This window comes from Poecile atricapillus, chromosome Z (assembly GCF_030490865.1).
Source record: "Poecile atricapillus isolate bPoeAtr1 chromosome Z, bPoeAtr1.hap1, whole genome shotgun sequence".
NCBI classification, from domain to species: Eukaryota; Metazoa; Chordata; class Aves; order Passeriformes; family Paridae; genus Poecile; species Poecile atricapillus.
Genome location: NC_081289.1, coordinates 134,243,624 through 134,263,494, shown reverse-complemented (window position 1 = coordinate 134,263,494; position 19,871 = coordinate 134,243,624). Strand labels below are relative to the sequence as shown.

The 19,871-nt window shown below is 37.1% G+C and overlaps 1 protein-coding gene across 5 annotated transcripts in view; it reads left to right on the top strand.

Annotated features, from left to right (window-relative positions):
• The first annotated feature begins 3,997 nt into the window (after positions 1 to 3,997).
• The window catches only part of NIPBL (NIPBL cohesin loading factor), a 147,143-nt gene continuing 131,269 nt past the window's right edge, over positions 3,998 to 19,871 (top strand). For all 5 annotated transcript variants that reach the window (XM_058864285.1, XM_058864288.1, XM_058864281.1 and 2 more), the window contains exon 1: positions 3,998 to 4,598. The gene's annotated coding sequence lies outside the window, so the exon portion shown is untranslated. The remainder of the gene's footprint in view (positions 4,599 to 19,871) is intronic.

Here is a 19,871-nt window from a genome sequence, read left to right as displayed (position 1 = left end):
TTATATAAGGTGTCTTATTATTCTATATGTTTTATAGTCTAAATTAAACATTTTAATTTTCTTTATTTTAACTTTATTCAGAATCCCTAGTGCTTTGCATAATCAAGAGCTTACTTTAACATTCAAATGAAAGTACCAGAGTTTTGTCCTCTGTCATTTTTTCTCCATAGAAACTTTATTATACATTTTAATATATATACCTGCCATAGAATTCGGATTGTGTACAAACAGACGCTCATTCTTAACATGGTAGAGATAATTCAAGTTTGTAACTTAAAATGAAAAAGTACCATTTAATTTCATATTAAATTCTTGTTAGTCAATTAAGATAAATAATTAGAAGAAGGAAAAAATATTACTTCCATCTGGCTTACCAGGAAAAAAAATAAAAATCAGTAGTCTCTGTGAAGTTGTAAACTTAAAGCAAGTAACCATACAAATATTTGACTCCTCAGTCTAATGGCTTCCTTGGCTTTTTATGTAACCTGCACCACTCTAAGTTTCATATTTATGTTGCTTACTTTTCACAGTGAATATTCCCCAGTCAATTAGTTACATGGTGCTATTATTTGTTCCTGTGAACTAAAGGCAATGCAGGTAACATAAACTTGTCATACAGCATACATTATAAAATTCTCCCTAATCAATGTGTATATTGGGTACAGCCCTTACACCGGATTCTAAAAAATTTGAGTACTTGAGCTATCATCAGTTTAGGATGATACCTAATGATTGTGTTACCGTAATCAGATAACAAGCTCCCACTTTTATGTGGAAATTTCTTTTCAATTATTGAGAGAGTATATGAAATATACAGTCATAAGTTTAAAAATTACTGACATATCCTAATTATTTTTAAAATTTACCTAGAAACATATATACTGTAATATGGGTAATATACATACCTGTAAGTTACTAAGAGGTAAACAGAATGCACAGTGTTTGTGCCTCACATAACTACTTAAAATGAGAAGTACCTGAATGTTACATTGGCCCTTAAAGAGACAAAAATGGTAAAAAACAATGCATTTTTCATTCATTCTACAGAAAAATAAATCAAATTGTAACAATCATATCTAAGAAAACATTGGTGCCAGGTGTATTTTTACTCCACTATTATATGCTGTCCATAATTTATGAATTTGAATAACAACATATAGCAGTCAGGGAAGTTAACATCAGAGTGGAGAGGGCAAAGAGGTCCCTTCTCTGCTTTCAGCAATGTACTCAGAAATACTGTCTTTGCATTTAGAAAGCTTATCTCAGTACACAGCAACAGCAGTTGTAAAGAGCAGCAAGAGACATACCTACAGTTTTCCATATAGTTTGTCAAAATTGCTTGAGTACTCTCTACATTAAGATCTCTAATTTCTGCCTTTTGAATTAAGATTTTCTTTGAAGAACAAGAAACAAGTCTGAGACTGTATAAATAGCTTAAATTTATGGGAACTCAGTCATTTGTTTTGGGCAAAAGATGTATTTGCCCTTGACATCAAAGGGAGCAGGATTAGGTTCTAAGGCTTTACCCTGAAACTTGCAGTTCATTTTCGGGATTACATAGGTAAGGATTTGTCAGGGGAATTCAGAGCTCTGCCCTTCTCCACACTGCGGCCAGCTTTGTTCATGCAGTGTATGCTCCTTGGTGTGCTACAGTCATGGTTGCATGGCTGCATAGCTCCTCCCATCCAGATTAGGGCTATCCCCACCCCATGACTAAGGCCTGGAACAGAAGTAAGGTTTAAAGGCTTTTGCAGTAGTTATCAAGTAATCTGAAATACTTGATTTATCACTTTTCTGGTCATTTCGGGCATAATGACATGAACCCTGTGCATACTAAAGTGTTTTTAGGAATGTAGTGAGCCCCCATTCTGCAATAGATTGCTGTGAGTGAGCTTTTGAAAGAAGAATACAAGGAACCACTTGTCTGAATGCAGTCAAAGAATTCGATCTTTCATTTTAAAAAGTTCAATAAAAATATTAATTTCCCTTAAGGAAAATAAAACCCTGATTTGCCCATGTGTGTTACACACCACCTTTCTAAAAGAACTAATGGCTTAAATTCGTTATTCCCTTGTGCAGGTAATATAGCATAGCACTCAAGTAAAACAGCCATTTCTAGAAGTTCTTGAAGTTGAATGGTATTTTAAAAGCATTAAATGGTCTAGTGATATTCTCACTGAAACCATAATCAAATAGGTGTTGTGCCTGACCATGATGTTTGTAAAGTTTAAAATATATTTAGCATTTGAAAATTAAAATTTCAGTGTTCTGTATTTTATTTACGTATTAATTAACCAAGAAAAAAATAATTATTTCAATAGATTATTAAAATCACAGAAAGATTCCATCAACTTGACTTGGTAACAATCACTTAGAAGTAGATTGAAATAGTATTCCTGATCTTTGTTTAGAATTACATTTTCCTGAAAATTCATAGATGTATAAGATGTACACATATATATGTTACGTGAACTCCAGATAGGTAGTTCATTAAGTTATATTTTATTTTAAAGAGAAGGTAAATAGTTTTCCCCTTGCAATATATTAAATTAAATGCTTAAAAAGACTTAAGGACACACTTCATTTGCAACATAAATTATTTCCCTTTATTTCAAATAGATAACTTTAAGTTAGAAATGAATAAACGATTATAGGATTGGGACCTTTTATAATTAACTTGGAACAAAGGTCTGTAATACATTTCTTTTAGAACCCAGTTTACTCCGTCTCTGTTAATATGTGCCATAACCTAATAGTATTTCCACTACTGAATTACCGTATTTTCCAGTGTCATCTTCATTTCTGTACTTTTAAACAAAGACATACACTTATAAACCAAGCTTTGATTCATCCAAAATTAAGAATTTTGTAGTAGTTTAAGCTTGAGAGAGGCACTTGAAATCCGTATTAAAGACAGAGCACTATTCAAAAAATCCTAAGTATTGGATAGAATCAGGTGCACTGGTGTAAGATTTTATCCCTTTGTGCAAATAACATTCATCCAGCGCTGAAAGGGTGTGTTTATATGTCACAGGGTATATACAGCTGTGTCCAGCTGATTCTTGAAGTCGACAGACAAGCAGTGCTTCCTCTAGAAATGAAAGGATTTTTGTCCAAGTACTGAGCAGCAAAACGACATTAAGTGAGTACTAAAAGACGTAGTTAATTCATGCGATATAAATGTTTCTTCATTATTATCCTGTGCTATGATTATTTAGTTTTACCTGTACAGAGGCACACCACAAAATCTTTCAGATTAGGACATGCCCTTTCTCCAAACAATCCTTCACAACATACAATTAAAATATTTCCAGTAAATCTGGTGGCGGTGGAGCCTCAGCCTCCAGCGAAGGACATTTCACCTCAACATCAGTATTCTCCTCAGTGCTCGTCCAAAAAGCCCGTTTTTGAAAGCCACTCCCGTTCCGTCTGTCCATCTGGAAATCCCTCGCCTCGGCAATGCTTTGAGCAGCGGGTGTTTCGGTTCCTGCGGGGCGGCCTCTCACATCCATCGAGAAAGGGCATGAACGGCGACAGTAACTCCAGCGAGTGTCCCACCCGCAGGGGCTGCCGCCTTTGAGGATTCAGTTTAAGGCCCCTTTCCAGGTCTGCCTTCTGCAAGGCAGCATTTTGCAGTCCTCCTCCTCGTCCTCCCCACCATGCTTAGGCAGGACAAAAAATGAACACCAAAACGTGTATTCTTTTTCCAGCGGTCCTTCCGTCACAAATCCTCAGCGCAGGCTTAAGCGTAAACTTCGGTCTCGTTCCGCGCACCAAAAGGCAGGGGGGAGGGGGGAAACAACAACAACAACAAAAAGATTAAAAAAAAAAAATAAAGTCGTGCAGCAGCCGGAGGGGTGTGGAATGGAGAGGAGCTATGCTGGGGAGGCTCTGCCGGGAAAGGCGAGGCAAGGGAGCCCCTCCAGCTGCAGCGGCGGAAGCGGCGCTGGCGGAGCGAGGGAGCGATCGGCGAGGAGGAGGCAGCGGAGGAAAGGGGGAGGTTGCTGGTGTTTGGCGCCGGTGGAGGGAGTCATTCCTGCCGCTGCACTTCCGGTCGGCATTTTGTTCTGAGAGGGAGCGAGAGAGACACACACAGGATCCTTCCCCCTCCTCCTCCTCCTCCTCCTCGCCCTTCTCTTCCCCTGCCCCCCCGCTCGGTACCGACTCACCGTACCCAGGCCGCCCCTCCCCGCCCTCCTGCGCTCGCACTCTCGGAGGGAGCGGCGGCGGCCCCTTGGCAGCGCTGCCCCTCGGCCACCCTCCGCTCGCTCCGGCTCGGAGCGCGACTCGGAACCGGTTCGGCGCGGCGCGGCCCGGCCCGTGTTGATGTTGTGAAGCAGGCTCGGGGGGAAGGGATTTGCCTCGGCCGCACACCCCCCGGCTCTACATGTTCGCTGCACTGAGGAGGAGACGGAAGAGGAGCCAGCCCCCCTCCCGGCCCGGATTATTGTTGTTATATTATCTCCCCTCCTCCTCCTGCTCCGCGGCGGCGGCGGCGGCCCAGCGGCGGCGGCGGCGGCTCCTCTGAGGAGGGAGGGGGGCGGATTTCTCTCCCCCTCTCTCGGATTCTCGTTGGATTCAGACGCCGATTTGCTCAGGTAATCCCCCTCCTTGTCTCCCCTTCCCCTCCCTGCCCTCTCCAGCAGCGGGCCGGGCCTCTCAGCCCAGCGGCCCAGCACTGCCAGGAGCAGGGGGGATTAGCTGTTATCCGGGGTAGAGGGGAGTAAGTGGCAACCGGAGGTGTTTATTTCGCAGCCCCCCTTCCTGCTCGGTGAGGTCTGGCGGAGGAGGTTGGTTCGTGCCGGGCTGCCGGGAGGCCCAGGCCCGGCGGAGGGCGCAGGCCCGCCGGCCAGCGCCTTTACTCCAGCTCGGGGATTAGAAAGGCGAAGCGGCTGCTCAGTGACAGGCCTCAACCCGAAAAGAGCAGGAGGAGGAGGAAACAAAACAATTAGTCGCAAATGTGCACTGATCATTTGCCATATTTACAACTTCACCTAGGGCAAGGAAGGAGGTCCCAACGAAGACAGCCCTCTAAAGTGGGCCAGGAGTAAGTGGAGGCATAGGGGAGGAGAGACAATGTAAATATTCAGGAACAAAAATGCCACTTCTCTTTGCTGTTACCTTATTCTTCTAACCGAGTGTGTTCTGAACATTCAAAAGTTTAAATGCTTTTTGTTTTATAATCTGCAGACGTTTAATTTCTAAATAACATTATTGATTAGTGTATTAATGACTTAGTATATTTATAGCATAAAATAATGCTTGAAGGATGATTGACACAACGTGGACACCTGCAGATCCAGGAAATACAGATAGGCAAGCATATCGTATCAGGTACTCCACAGAATTTTGGTGTCTGTGTGCTGTATACGTTGCAGGCAAATATGTTAAAAGAAGAAATACCATTTTCTGCTTCTAACAAACGGAAAACAGGCAAGGGATCGTGTGTAAAGTGCTGTGTTTATGACATTTAAGGGACCAAGGTGAAGATGAGATCTTAATCAAACTACTTGAGAATCAAATGTAAATTTATTTAAGTGAAATGTGAGGAATGCTTAAAAAGTCTCATCTTTTCTTGTCAAGCTATATCACTTTGAGATCCCGAGGTTGTTATTGGTTGTTTGTGTCCATGATGTTTGAATATGTAATTAGGTGTCATTTTTACAGGTCAAATGTGTTTTGAAAATGACTCTTTATTAGTCTCAGTCTTTGTAAATAAATGGTAGCTGATTTACAATGAAGTAAATCTTGGACTTTTAAGTGGTAGAGTTGTAAGTTTTGCTAAAAACTCCAGCACATTTAAGCAAACACCCTGTGAACTAGTAAAAATACTTCTACAGAAATTACGTATTGTGGGTAATTTTAAGATGCAAAGTTTTCATCCTTGTAGAAAGGAATTTTGTTAGTGGCAAACTACTGTTGATATTACATAATTTGTTAAATTCGTAGCAGGTCTTCTAGTTGTTCAGGTAGATTTGTTGTTACAATGCATGGTTACTATATCTAATAGTAACTTTCTGGTGCATTGTGTTCAGAGTCTTGTAAATAAAACTCTGCTTTCCTGCCTCCTTCGTGCCCTGATACATGTTTAAAAGGGTGAAGTTAATATAGCTGTCACGTAGAAGGCGTGTTTTTAATGCTGTAAATCCGTGTAGTAGTCACTAGCGTGTCCGTGATTTGTATTGGTCAGGGAGCAGTTTGAATTTTAAAAAGCCAGAAGATCCTGCTGAGCCCCAATCCCGGCCTCCCTTCCTCCCACTAATCTCCCATTCCTGTCTTTGTGCTGCCTGGTCCTGTTAGACACTGTTTGCAACAGGGCCTCAGGCCTACGTGCGTGGAGAGGAACCATTTACAGTTCAAAAAAGCAGCTTATTTTTAAACTTTGTGAAATGCAGAGGGAGCCACTAGTGGTCTCTAACTGTCCCCACCTCGGTGTGTAGCAGCGGAATTGCTATTTGCTTTTGCCGTGTAGCATGCGTGGAGACCGAGTGTAACTCTGCTTCACAGGAAAGAAAGGGCTGTGCAGAAGTAGTTGTAGTTCTTGGGTAGTTTTCATCATCAGGAAGCGACATTACAGCCCTAGCTTTTCTTTCATCTCTGTCGCTTCTTCTCTCAGCTGCTGTTCTAAGAAGAATGTGTTTGTTAAGCTAACAGTAGTGAACTTTTCTGACTGGTTTTTCATTTAAGGAGGTTTGCTTTAAATATTCTAGATATGAGCAGGAAATGAGCTACTGTAGTCACACAGTTCCTGTCAAGTTTATCTTGCCAGGGTTGTGTTTACAGCACTGGGTTTTTTTGTTTGTTGTTTTTTAAGGGTTTTTTTTGTTGTTGTTGTTTGTTTGTTTTGATTTTGATTTTTTTTTTAATCGTAATGGATTCACTTTTCTGGAATGAAGAATATGTGTATTTATAAAGGGAAATATAAGATATTGCCTATTTTTTTTGTAATTAGTTTTTTGGGTTTGTTCTTATGAGCCATATGTGGTTAATCTTGAATTAGTTCCTTGATCACAGTAGTTTTACCGAAATATTTAAAGTTGAAATATTTTAGGAGGACTTATTTTTCTTTTGGTTTGCATGTTTTAGCATATTTAAGACTCTGTGTGTGTTTGTGTGTAGTAGGCCTGTGGTACTTTCATACTGCTTTATCCCTGATGTTAGGAGATTCTACTGGTCCAGTGTTTATCACAGTTAGCTGCTTAAGGACACTGTATTTATTTTATTAATGTTATAGAAATACGAAATTAATTATTCTCAAGATGTTAGTTGTAGTTATTATTTTATAAAAAAGGGGAAAACACTTATTTCTATATTTTGTTTTTTACTTTTTCCTGCTTTGTGCATTTTGAATTTTCTTCATCTGTACAGGTTGTTTTTTTCCTCTCAACTTCTTGAACATTTTATCTAAATTTTACCTTTATTCCCACAAAAATCTCTTCCTGAAGTCTTTTGCTGTTGACAAAAGCTGGTTTATACTTTTTAAAAACCAAGACATAGGAACAGGCATGCCAGTAAAATAATATTCTTAGAAAAAAATTTGCAACATTTAAGTTTTGACTTGGAAGCAACAGACAGGATCAGAGAAGCAAAATTATGTACCTAGGCCTTTTTGAAGATCTTTATTCTACATAAGAGCATAGGTACCCTGTGAAACCTTATGCTTGAGACTCCATGTACATAAATGTTCATGCAACTCTTCTTGCAGAATCAAGGTCATAGATAGTAATTTCCTTAGGACATAAGCTTTTTGTTTGTGTTGTTGTATTAGTGAGATTATTAAGGTAATATAACTTTAATCCTAAGTGTTTCATGTATATAGTCCTCTACAGTACAAATAAACTATATTTTGGAGGATACTAGGTGAAAAATATTAATTGCTCTGAGCTAGAGTTCCTATTCCTATTTGTATATATTCAGTGGCAACTGGACTTCCATGTCTATTATATTACAAAGTGTTAAACTGATTATATCACATTTATATTAATTTCATAAAAATTGCACAACACATATGAAGTCTGAATAATTGCCATAACTAGAGGGAAAAAAAAAGTACTTCTATCCCGAATATCTAGACCTAGGAAAGAAATCAAGTCTTCAAATTCACAATTTTATAATTTCTAGAAGTTATGTTAGAGGAGTGCGTAGTATTCATGAATGCATGTAATTTGGATAACAACTATGGGCTTACTTAAACAGAAAAATAAAGAGTAGTGATAGCTTTAGAATTTTCTGGCATTAGGGTGGCTACTTAGTATTACAAAAGACTAAGAATATTTAATATTTGAAAAAATGGCCATTTCAGTACCATACCACTTATTTTTGATCTTGTTTTTCATTTCCCTTTATTGGAAGTAGTTTACATTAGGTTAGCTTCTGGTTTTGAAGCATCAGCAGTAATGAACACTCAGTTGCAGAGAGGTACCTACAAGGAAATGCTTGAAATTGGTTATTCCTGTGTATTATTGCTAATAACGCTGTACAATAATGATCCCTTTTAATAAAAAAAAGTAGTATTCCTGAAATTAAGAAAACAAGTGTTTAACAATATCAGAGTCCTTAACATAATTCATCTACATTTATATTTTTATTTTCTTTGTATTGCAAATATACTTCTTAGTAGCTGATCCTGACCCCTGAAGAAGGTGTGGAAGAAGTGCTTTACACTGACATGTATGACAGCCCATGAGTAAGGAAATTGCGTTTGAGGAGATTGTGCAGGACCTGTGATCTGTGTTTTACTTCCCGTCCCTCATGTTAACCATGGAAAATCACCCCAGCAAAAGGGAGAGAAGAAAGGATTTTGTCCCAGCTGTGTGTGGAAACTAAAAGGAATTCCAGTCAGATTGAACATGGTTGTTGATACTGTATTTTAAGGTGATTACTTCTTTTAAGGTGACTACTTTACACAAATAACTTCAAAAGAATGTGAACATCCAAGACGAGCTTTCATGTTTATGTCATAAAAAATTCTAGAAAAAGTTAATTTTATGGCCTTTAGAATTTGTATCAGTCTTAAATGTAAGTAATCAGAGATCTCGGATTCTTTTTGTATGAGTAGAAAATTATTTTTTTTCATTTTATTTGAGTGGCTTGATTTGAAGCACTTTGGTTTTTGTAGCAGTGTGTACATGTAGACATGCAGTGCATTTTAGAGGAACAGTGTCAGAAAGGCCTAGGCTGCAAAATAAGGGAGTCATGTTAAGGAAACAGCAGACTGAAGAGCTGGGCCTTTAACTGCAGCACAGTATTCAACCCTACCCTCGCAGCTCCAGTTCAATGCCTCATGCAGTGCATGGGAAATGCCAGCTGACCACTATACTCTTATAACCTAGTTCATATTCTAATCATTCAGTGTATGGCCTGCTTTGTTACCTGCTGTGTTCATCCCAGTCCTTCAGGAAGGCTGTTTTCATATTTTAATTTGTAGAGTTATCTCAAAATAAGAGAGCTTTATTTTTGCACGTCTATAAATTTTTTTTTCAGTTTTATAGATCAAAGACTGAAATGGAATCAAAATAGTGAATTTTAAAAGCTTATAAATCTTATCTATTGTGACATGCTTTACTCAGATTTTTAAAGTTACTTTACAGGACTTAGGAAGTTCATAGCATTGTTTTTGTTGGCCTCATTTGTGGTAATGTGTGTTCTACACTTCTGTACAATGTAGGCTCATTGTTTCTCCTCCTGAAGCCCTAAGAAGTATAGAATGGGTTTTCACTGAAGGCCTTAAACATCTATTAAATTTCAGTTCTTTTGATCATGCCAAAATTGGGAAAAAAACAGACTTCCTGTCCTGAGAACCTAAAAAAAGCATCATCATCTATCTCTCAAGTTTATCAGGGAGAGAATGGGAATAGATTGTAACTGGAAAACCTCATGTAATTAAATGTTGTAGCTACAACATTGAACACACAGATACAAAATGTTACTGTTACTCTGTAGGATTTCTAGTTCCTGTTGGAAGTATCCTAAGCTCTGGGTTGGAATTGTTGAGGATAAAGTTCTTATCCTGAGCTGATGATTGTTGCACTTGGTGTAGAGTACTTGAATGTCAATCTCTGCGCCCAGGGTTCAGACCACTGCGATGTCAGGCTTCTCTAAGACTGTTAGTGAAACAAGGCTGTTCTGAGGTGTAATAAGTGCATTCCTAGCCAGCAATTTGCTTCAGGGATGTAGGAAGTCCAGGCCCAAATGCGCAATTGTATCAGGCAAAGAACTTCTAGAATTTTTTTCTTCCTCTATGGCTTTTTGTATCATGCTCAGAGCATGGCTCAGGGGCTGTGAGTACTTTATGGAATAGGCAGAATAAGTAGCACTTTAGTCTTACTTACTTCTCTCCTTTCTATCTTGTGAAGGTTTTATGTGAGAGTATGTTTGTGGAAGTTTTTTTTTTGTTAGTTTTGGTTTTTGTGGTTTAGGTTTTGATTTTTTTTAAGAAGAGTTGATATTCATAAATGTCATTTTTCAGCAAAAGATGTCTTGAATGTGAAACTTCTCAGTGAATTGGTTTTATTAACTGTGTTTTATTCAAATTACTTAGTAAAAATGTTATGTTCCATACAAGGCACCTCCTTGTACTTTGTAAGTTTGTGTTTCATGAGATGTATGTCACGTGCCACATATGGCGCAATGATCCTGTGAATAACAAGAAATGGTACATGATCATTTCATCAATGGCTATCACAATGCACAAGGAACTAAAATACAGGTATGAGCAACCATAATTCTGACATTTCTTAATACTTTAGTGCTTGTTTTAGTAGTACTAACTTTTTTATCTCTTTTTTTCCCCCTCAAGCTCACTGAATAACAAACATATATCTGTGATAATGCAATTTCTGTCTCTTATGTTTGAACTTAGTCTTTCTTCTATGCTGACATCAGAAAAGATGAGGTTGCAAATACTCTGTCTCTGAAATCTTGATTTCAAGTCTTATGACTTAATAAGACTGTCCACATTTCTTTCATGTTATTTTCCATTCAGATGTGTTTCTTTCTCTTTTTCTTCAGATATGCCTTCAGGATATTGAGGATAGGAGGAATAATTTAGAGGGTCCTCACCAGATGCTATGTCCAGCAGCTGACCATAAAAAAATTCTGTAGAAAAAATAATCTGGAATCTGGCTTTTGTAGTCTAAAAGCTGGAAAAGTTTTGATGACATTCTAATAAGACTAGTGAGAACTTCTGAGGAGTTCTTTGTGAAGATCTAAAATATTTTATTTTTTTTTTACCCCCCCAACTTTGTTGTTCTGTTTTTTTCTGAAGGGAAAATTTAATATCTGCTTGTTTGCTAAGTTTCTAGTTAAGAGTAGGGTAATGTAATTGTGTGTGCTATATTTCAGTTTTTTCCTCTTCTTTTGAAATAATGGAAAATGGATATTTTTCTGCTGCCATGCTCAGTAATGGCTGGCTCTTCCTGGTTTTCTTTTAAAAACTCATGTTGAGGCATAGCCTGTAGCATAGCATAACTTCATTTATCATGTTAAAATTTCGCAGTTACAAGGATTTGAAGCATTGCTACACAGAGTTACTAGCTGATTTTACGAATGCATGTTTCTCTTTGCATGTAGGTAGGACTGGTTCTTCTATTTCGTGATTACTAATGTACTGTTTCAAGGCAATCATTTTACTTCTGACTTTGCTAAACTTCAATCATTTGGGCCAAAACCTTCCATGTTGAGTGAATGCCCTTTACTGATTTACTCTCTGAATAATGTTTAAAGTGAACATAGTTCACTGGCTTCTAAGGGATGTGATGAAGGAAAAAAACTTTTAAAAATTATTCCTGTTCTTTTTTCAAGCAATTGGAGCACTGCTGTTCTTTGGGAAAAGGAGTTCAGAATTTCAGTGTGAGATGACTTTTTACATTAAGGATATGTATTTTATTGCCATTTGAAAAGCTTTTAAAAATTGGGCAAATTATTAGTGTCTGAAAACATTAACTGATTTCCCTGATTGTAGACACTATTGTTGAAAAATTTTGTCTGCACAACAGAGCTTTCCTAAAAAGTTCTAAGCAGTGAGACAGATATACAAACTCTTAGTTTTACGGTGTCCATTCTCTGCTTATCCACAATACAGATTAATTTGAGAGTGTAAAAGACAAGAAGTGAAACTGCAGATGGGTGGAAGGGTGAGCATATGGAGGAGGAGCAGTGGACTGGAACTGGACTTAGACAGATGGGAAGGGAATGGAGTTTGAAGGGTAGGAATTGGGAGAAGACAGGAGCTTTGAAGTTTTTAAGGAGCCACTCTTTAAGATGATCAGCACATCTCCTGTGAAGATAGTCTGAGAGAATTGGGACTGTTCAGCCTTTTTCAGAAGAAAAGAGGGCACTGGAGAGAGACTTCATATGACCTTTCAGTACCTAAGTGGGGCATTTTGTGAAAGTTGGAGAGGGATCTTTTACAAGGGCGTGTAGTGCTAGGACAGCAGGGAATGGCTTTAAGATGACAGAGGGAAGGTAGAAATTTCTTTCTGAGAGAGTGGTGAGACAATCTTGCCCAGAGAAATTGTATCTGCGCCATCCCTAGAAGTGTTGAAGGCCAGGTTGGATGGGGTTAGTGGAAGATTTATTTGCCCATGGCAGGGAGGATGAACCTTTTATGTTCCTTCCAACCCAGCTTCATTTTATTGTTCTATGAAATAATGACTGATCTGTAGTGATTGGATAAAGGAGCTGGTGGGGCAGATACAAATGCTCTTAAGAAAGATAAAGGAAGAGCTGTGAAACAGCTTTATCAAGAAGCCAGGGCAAAAAGATACTGTGGATTTGCTTGTACAGTCAAGGAAAGCAGTTCAGGGATGAGAACGGATGGGAAGGGAAGTGTGTTCTGAGAGAGGCCAGAGAGGGGAAGAAGAAGAAATTGCCTGAGAAGCCAGAAGTACAAAACAAGGATTGGCTGGGCAAAGAAGCATTATTTCACACAGAGGAATTCATTGTTTGAGTTGTCCTTTTTATTTTTTGTTTCCCTAAACTGAGAAAATTACTTTGGAAAAAAAAAAAAGAAATGTCAGAAATTTTGACTACTTCTTGTAAGAACAAATGATTGAATATTCCGTAGTTCAGACTATCTGTGTAGGTACGTGTGCCACCTTTGTGAATGCATTGTGGTACTCTTAAGTCTGTCATCCCTTTTTTACTGACAACAGGATGTCTATTTCACTGATTCTGTAAAATAAGTTAAATTGAGGTTTTGATTTATTTTTTTTCTTAATACAACGGGTTATATGAATGTCCCCAGGTATTTGCCTTAGATATTGTTGATTCTGTCTTGGGGAAAGGGATAAACTCTTGAGATTGCATTCAGTCCTGTCTTTTATGATTAAACATTTTGATTTCTCTTTGGTGTTCAGTGTATGGCCTTTTGCCTGAATTGTTTTGTGTCATGAAGCCCTGCTCCAGAGACAGAAGTCTTAATTTCCTCGTAGGCTGTTCTGTGGTCTGTACTGGAATATTGTAATTCCACAATTAAGCTCCACAAATGCTAATTTTTTTAATGTTTTTGGGGGTAGTATGTAATCATATAAGTTGAGTAGTACTGAGATAAAGAAGTTGGTCTTTATTATTGTTGGAAATCTAACTGGAACAAGTGTAGAACTTTAATTTTAAATTAACTGTTTGGGTTTTTTTGCCTCATGATTTGTATGGTAATAGTGGAACAGATTTTGTTAATTTTGGTTACAAATATGACTAATCAGTGCTTGTTCAAATTAGGCTTTGGAGCCTGCAGGATAAAAGGAACACAAGAAATATTTACCATTGGTAATAAAAATAGAATGAGATTCCCAAGAGTGGCATTTATCTGTTTCCTGCTATCTGATCTGAAGCGTCTTTCCCTTCATATTTTCTTTGTTTTTACTTGGACTTGAAATGTGATGTGTACAACAGACCTTACAGCCTTACAAATAGCCTCTGATTCATTTCCAGAACAGATCCCTCCTGTAAGCTGAAGGAAGATTGGGCCTGGGGGTAGCAGAGAAGTGTTACACAATTACATAATCCAAGGACTGTGTCAGAATTCTTGAAGGCAAGGGACATTTATTAACTTTTGATTAACTTTGCAAAGATTTTCAGCCTGGCGATTTCCTGTAAAAGTCTAGAAACTTTTGAGCTGATACTCAGAAAAAGTAGTGTTTTAGTATTTGTTGATACCAACTTTTCAGTGCTGAGTGCAGTGCTTTAGAGGATGCTTTTAAAGTAATGCCTCTAACATTTTTAATTATAAGAGTTTTAACATACAGTTATGCATTTAGTGTGATGCATTTCTAAGTATTGTCTTGTAAAATAGCTGTTAAAGTGTAATAAGTAAAATTTTCAGTCTTGATTTCTACATCATTAAAAAGAATTGAAGTGAGATCAAAAATGGACTTGTTGTGAGATTGGTGTTGAAAAGGTCAACCTTTGAATGTCAATCAAAAGTTTGAGATGTGTGAGATGCAAAATGGAACCCAGCTCCTGTGGTGCTAAGTAAGGGATTCATATTGGTTAGTCGACAGAAAACACTGGAGAGATTTTGACATCCTGGAGTTCAGTTTGAATCACTTTATTTCAAAATTGTATTCTCTCCTTCAGATTTCATCCATGTTCCAATTAGTTTTCTTTGCCTGTGATGTAGTACTTCTTCAGCAGGGAGATAAGACAATGGTCCCCATAAAATACAGAGCTAAAGATACTAAGAGATAGTGACAAATGCATGTTTGAATGTCCTGCTACTGAGGAGGATTTCAGAATCTCTCTGATACCTCAAGCAAGTGTTCAGTCTCTGTCCTCCCAAGATTTTAAATGAAGTGTTGGAGGCAGTGGCTAATACGCAGTGCCAAGTGCCAATCAATTTTCTATGTTAGGTATGTTCAAAGTATGTGTATGACTGGACTTTCCTACTCTGAAGATCTCACCCAGACTTACATGTAAAACAGATGTTGAGCTGCGTATTTCTGACATACGCTGAAGCAAGGTTGTAGGTGAACTTTTCTGGTGATAAGTTAGGTGACTGATGACTTAGAGAGTTGTAGGAACACACTGTGCACGCTACAGTCACTATTATAAAAGATTATTTAGAGTTATGACTCTGCATATTTACTCACTGGAGTAATTCCCTCTGGCATTATATCTAGCATGATGTAAAATTTAGTCATGTTATTTGCAAAAATAGATAATTTATTTTTACCGTGGAAAATATAATTAGAATATTTGAGGAATTGAAATAAAAATGGAATGGTTTAAAGACTGTTTTGTCTGTAATTCACTGTCATTACATGAACAAGCCATCATACTATTAGAAAGTAAACATTCTCACTTTTCACATCTTACTATAATTTTAGCCCACAACCTGGAGAAAGAATAATGAGAACCATTTATTTAATTTAGTGGCTTATTAAATACTTGCCTTGAACTAGTAGACTTCAGAATAGGAATGATCTCTTTTTTTTTTTGTGAATGTTTGTGTTTATTCCTGACAAATCTTTTTTCTAAACTCAAAGTAGGCATATGATGTCATGGAATTAAGCAAATTCCTAATCACTTCCTGATAAACAATTAGTCAGTGAAGTCTTATAAAAAACTCTGTAGGTGGACTTCAGAGTATTCCACACAAGTCCTGATAATCTGAAGTTACTGCATGCTCAGTTACAGTGAATGTTCAATTGTTTATATGTAGCATGTGGCAATTGGGTTAATTTAAACCTGTTTCATTAGTGGCTAAGGAAGGTTGGATTAATTTGCATTTTTCATGGGCATTATGTACAATTATTGAAAGTCAGCTGATGCACAGTTAACTACAGAGCGTAATCTACTTCAACCAATCAGCTTTCCTGAGCGTGGCTGACACTCCATGTGGCCCTACATAAAATTTGTGAGAGAACAGTATTTGTCTGAACCAAAAACATTTAAGGTCTACTACCTGCACCTAGTTAATGATACAGGTGTAAGTTAGAACAAGTGTTTTGAGAAGGACAAATAAAATGGATGAAATTCTCATTTTAAAATGCACAGATTTTGAAATTCTGATAGAAGATATCATAAAGCTTGTTATAGATATAGCAGATAATTATTTTAAACAAGAACAGAAACATCAGTTTTATGATGATGCTTGCATGCTTATGCTATTTTGTAATGAATCAAACAAAAATCAGAAAATCAACATACTTTAGTTTTAAAGGTGACTATAGAAACAGCATCAGTTACCAATGACATTAAACTTGCTGTACAGAACTTAGAGGTTTTATTTGCAACATGACAATTACCTTCATAGGAAGAATTCAGTTGAGTTGCATATGCATGATTATGATTTATAATTATAAATATTCTGTAAATCAAGATACATGAAAGTTCATTAATAATGCTTTAAAATTATACTTTTAAATAAATTTCAAACATTTAATTTTTTTTCTAATTTTTGAATAAATGTTTTAAAAAATCATTTTTTTTAAAAAACCCCTTAATTTTAATGGTTTAAAATTATAGTTTTGCAATGGATTATTGACATACCTGTCAATACACAGGTAGGATTACTTAAAATTGATATCAACATATTTGCTTTCTTAAATTAGAAATAGCAAGGACCTTAATGTTAGAGTATTCATATATAATAAAACATTTATTTAATGAACCCAATTATTATAGTAGTAAATCGTGGGTGCACACAAGACAAAATAGCTCTTTTTTTGTTTAGATAATGCATGATAATTTTTAGGCTAGATTTGCCCCTTAAGCTTAGCAACAACTTTGTAATACAGTTATAGTTACTTAATATTGTCCTGTGGTTAGTTTGGTTTTTTTCATAATCATTAAGTGTTTCATGAACCTTTGTTAGTTAAAGATGTTTGTATTTTGTGGGAATGAGGTGGGAGTGGGTTGTGGTCTTGTGTGCTAATTGCTGAAATGTGGTGGTGGGCTCCCAGTTGTGATTGCTGTGCAGTAAGTATCTGAACTCTGAATAGCGTTTAATAAATTCAGCACTCATTTAGCTTACTAACCACTTAACAGTGGTGGGTTAACTAGTATCAGATAACTTGAAAGATGTTGGATTTTTTTTAAGATAAACACCTGCATAAAATACTTATGTATTTGTTCGGGTAGTAACTCAGATACTTGCCCGCTGAAAAAGCAGAGTTGTCTTTGAGAATTCACCTTAAAACCTTTTAGAAATAATAAGTACCTACTTGACAGTTAATGTCTTAGAAAATGTAGAAGAGGATGTTTGTTGTGAATAAACAGTAGGAATAATTAGCAGTGGGGGGAGCTCAAGTTCTTTGTAATATGAACCTGGATGCAAGTGAATGTTGGATTATGTGAGATAGGAGTTCAGTATACTACTACAGAATACTACTGTCAGTATAAATGTGTGTCTCAGACACTAGTGTCATGTATGCCAGAGCATGCAGACAATAATGTCAAACATTTGGCCTGGGATGGCCACTTGTGGTTCTGCAGGCTCTAATTTATGGTATTCCATGGCAACTGTTCAAGAGAAAAAAGGGTTAGGAATTGAGATGTGTCCCACAATCATATCCTGTGAGTTTAATGTGAAGGGTTTATTTTTTTGTGGGTGTAAACAACCTCTTCACACAGGAACAGATCTTTACCTTTCTGCTAAGGTGCCCTCTACTCTCAGTTGTGTGTTTAATCACAGAGATTGGTAAATTAGCAATTATTCTGTTGGGAAACAGGTCAAAAACTCAGTAATTTTATGGCCTGGACAAGTGGCTACCAATGGTTAGTGTGCATGCCTGTCTAGGTGCCTTGGCATTCAAAATAAGAATGAAATACTATTAGCTATTCCTTATTCCTACTTTAGTGTGTGTATGTCAGTCTTGATGTAAATTTAAGGTATTTGAGAAGTTTCTGGTTTCTCTTCAGATGACATGTAAGTGAAATTAAAAGGGTATCAACCTTAATTTTTGATGCTTCTGAATTGTTAGAGTAGTCCCAAAAAGCTGTGTAGATTGTATGTCTCCTTTGTGCCAAAATAAGTTGGAGAAAAAAAGCAAATGGATTTTGCAGCTTTAAAAAGCTGCAGAGAATTGAGAAAAAACTCCAAAATGAGCTTGTGACTTGAGAAATAATGTAAATGTTTCACAGCAGAAATATTGAACTATCATTCTAAAAGGTGCGTGTTATCAACTACATCTCAGGAAAGACCACAAAGATCAGCTTTAGTTTTCCCTCAAAAATGCTGCCCTACAAATACATATTTCTAGCAGTGCTGTGGTTTACATCTTACTTTGTATGTACTTACTTTCATTCATCAGTGATCTGTGATCTTCAAACAGCTATTACTGTACTTATAAGAGAGTGAACTGAAAAGTATAGCACACTTATTTTAGGATATTTTAAAATACTTGGTTTTAAAGTAATTAGAAGATAAAATGATATGAGGGTTTAATATTTTTTTTCAGGATAGGTAATTTAGCTCAGTTGGTTAGAGCATGCTGCTAATAACACTGAGTTGGTGGGGATTGATCCTCACGTGGACCATTCATTTATGAGCTTAATGATGATCCTTGCAGGTCTTCCAAATCAGAATATTTTGTTATCCTTCTTGAAACTTCAAATATAACTTAACTGTATTTTAAAGTCCACTCCCTCCCTAGAAAAAGGGAAAATGTAATTGCAAATTATTGTGGTTCAACAAGTTATGAAAATAAATTGCTTGTCATCCAGTTGTGTAAATTCTATTAAAAAAATTAGCGTTACTCACTCATCTAGTCTTCACTTTATTCATTAATTTGATTATCTGCATGGTCAGTTATGATTATCCATGTATTTGTAGCATATGGGCCACAGTTCACCTTTACCTTAGCAACAGCTGGGACAATAGTGCTGTCTAAATTCTAGTCAAAAGTTTTGTATTAAAGCCTCAGTGAAACTGAGAGCTATAATAAGGCTTCTTTTCCACAGCAGTGAAGTTCAAATCTTTAGGAAGAGTTGGTTGTTGTTTAGAATGAAGTACCTGGAAAATAAAGTACATAAAAGATAAACATCTGTGGATTGTGAGGGATGGAAGGATTCAGTGTGGATTTTTGTGGTGTGATCCTGTGAGGTCTATCTGAATCTTCATGAAGGAGTTCTTGGGCGTTCCCCATGTGCCCATAACACAGTCAACTGTGCAGCCTGCAGCTTGGAACTGTGTCCCTGGCCTAGGTCATATTTACTTTGTGTTAGCTCATCAGGTTAGAATTTAGGGATTTAGATATAGGATGCACAGGGATTTTTATTTAATCAATTGGTCATTAGTTGATGACCAAATTTCTCATATTGGAAGGTTTGACTTATTTATATAAATGTAGAAAAAATAGTTGCTGTACATGAATGAGTAGAGAAGCAGCAGCAGTGCATTTATCCGCTCTCAGGTTTTACCAGTCATTTATTTGAACAAGTATTTCTAAGAGCACTATTTTCTTGCACCCATTCTTCTAATGTGTTTTTTTGGGGATGTTTTTTATTTGCCAACTTCATTGACAAACTTCACTTTTGAAAGTGAGAGCTTGTATGTGTGACATAATTTGACTATGCTTTCTGGAAATGCTTTAGTAAGTGAAGCTGAAAACAGGCTCAGCTAAACCTAAACCAAGCTGCTCTTACATTGAGACTTAGATTTCTGCATTTTTCTGATGTCAGTGTAAATACCTACTTTTTAGAAAAGTGTAGTCATTTTTCTTTAGTAAGGGCTTGCTCATCCCTCTTTTTTCTCACCCTCCCCCACAATTTTGCAATTGACTGTTCAATCACTAACTCTCATAAGGCACTGAAGAAGCCACATAATGAAAGAATGCTCAGCAAGGACAGGGAAATAAAAATCTTTCTTGCCCTGTTTCTTTGGAGCATTGACAGAAGATATTGGTTGAGTGAACAATGAATGAGGCTGG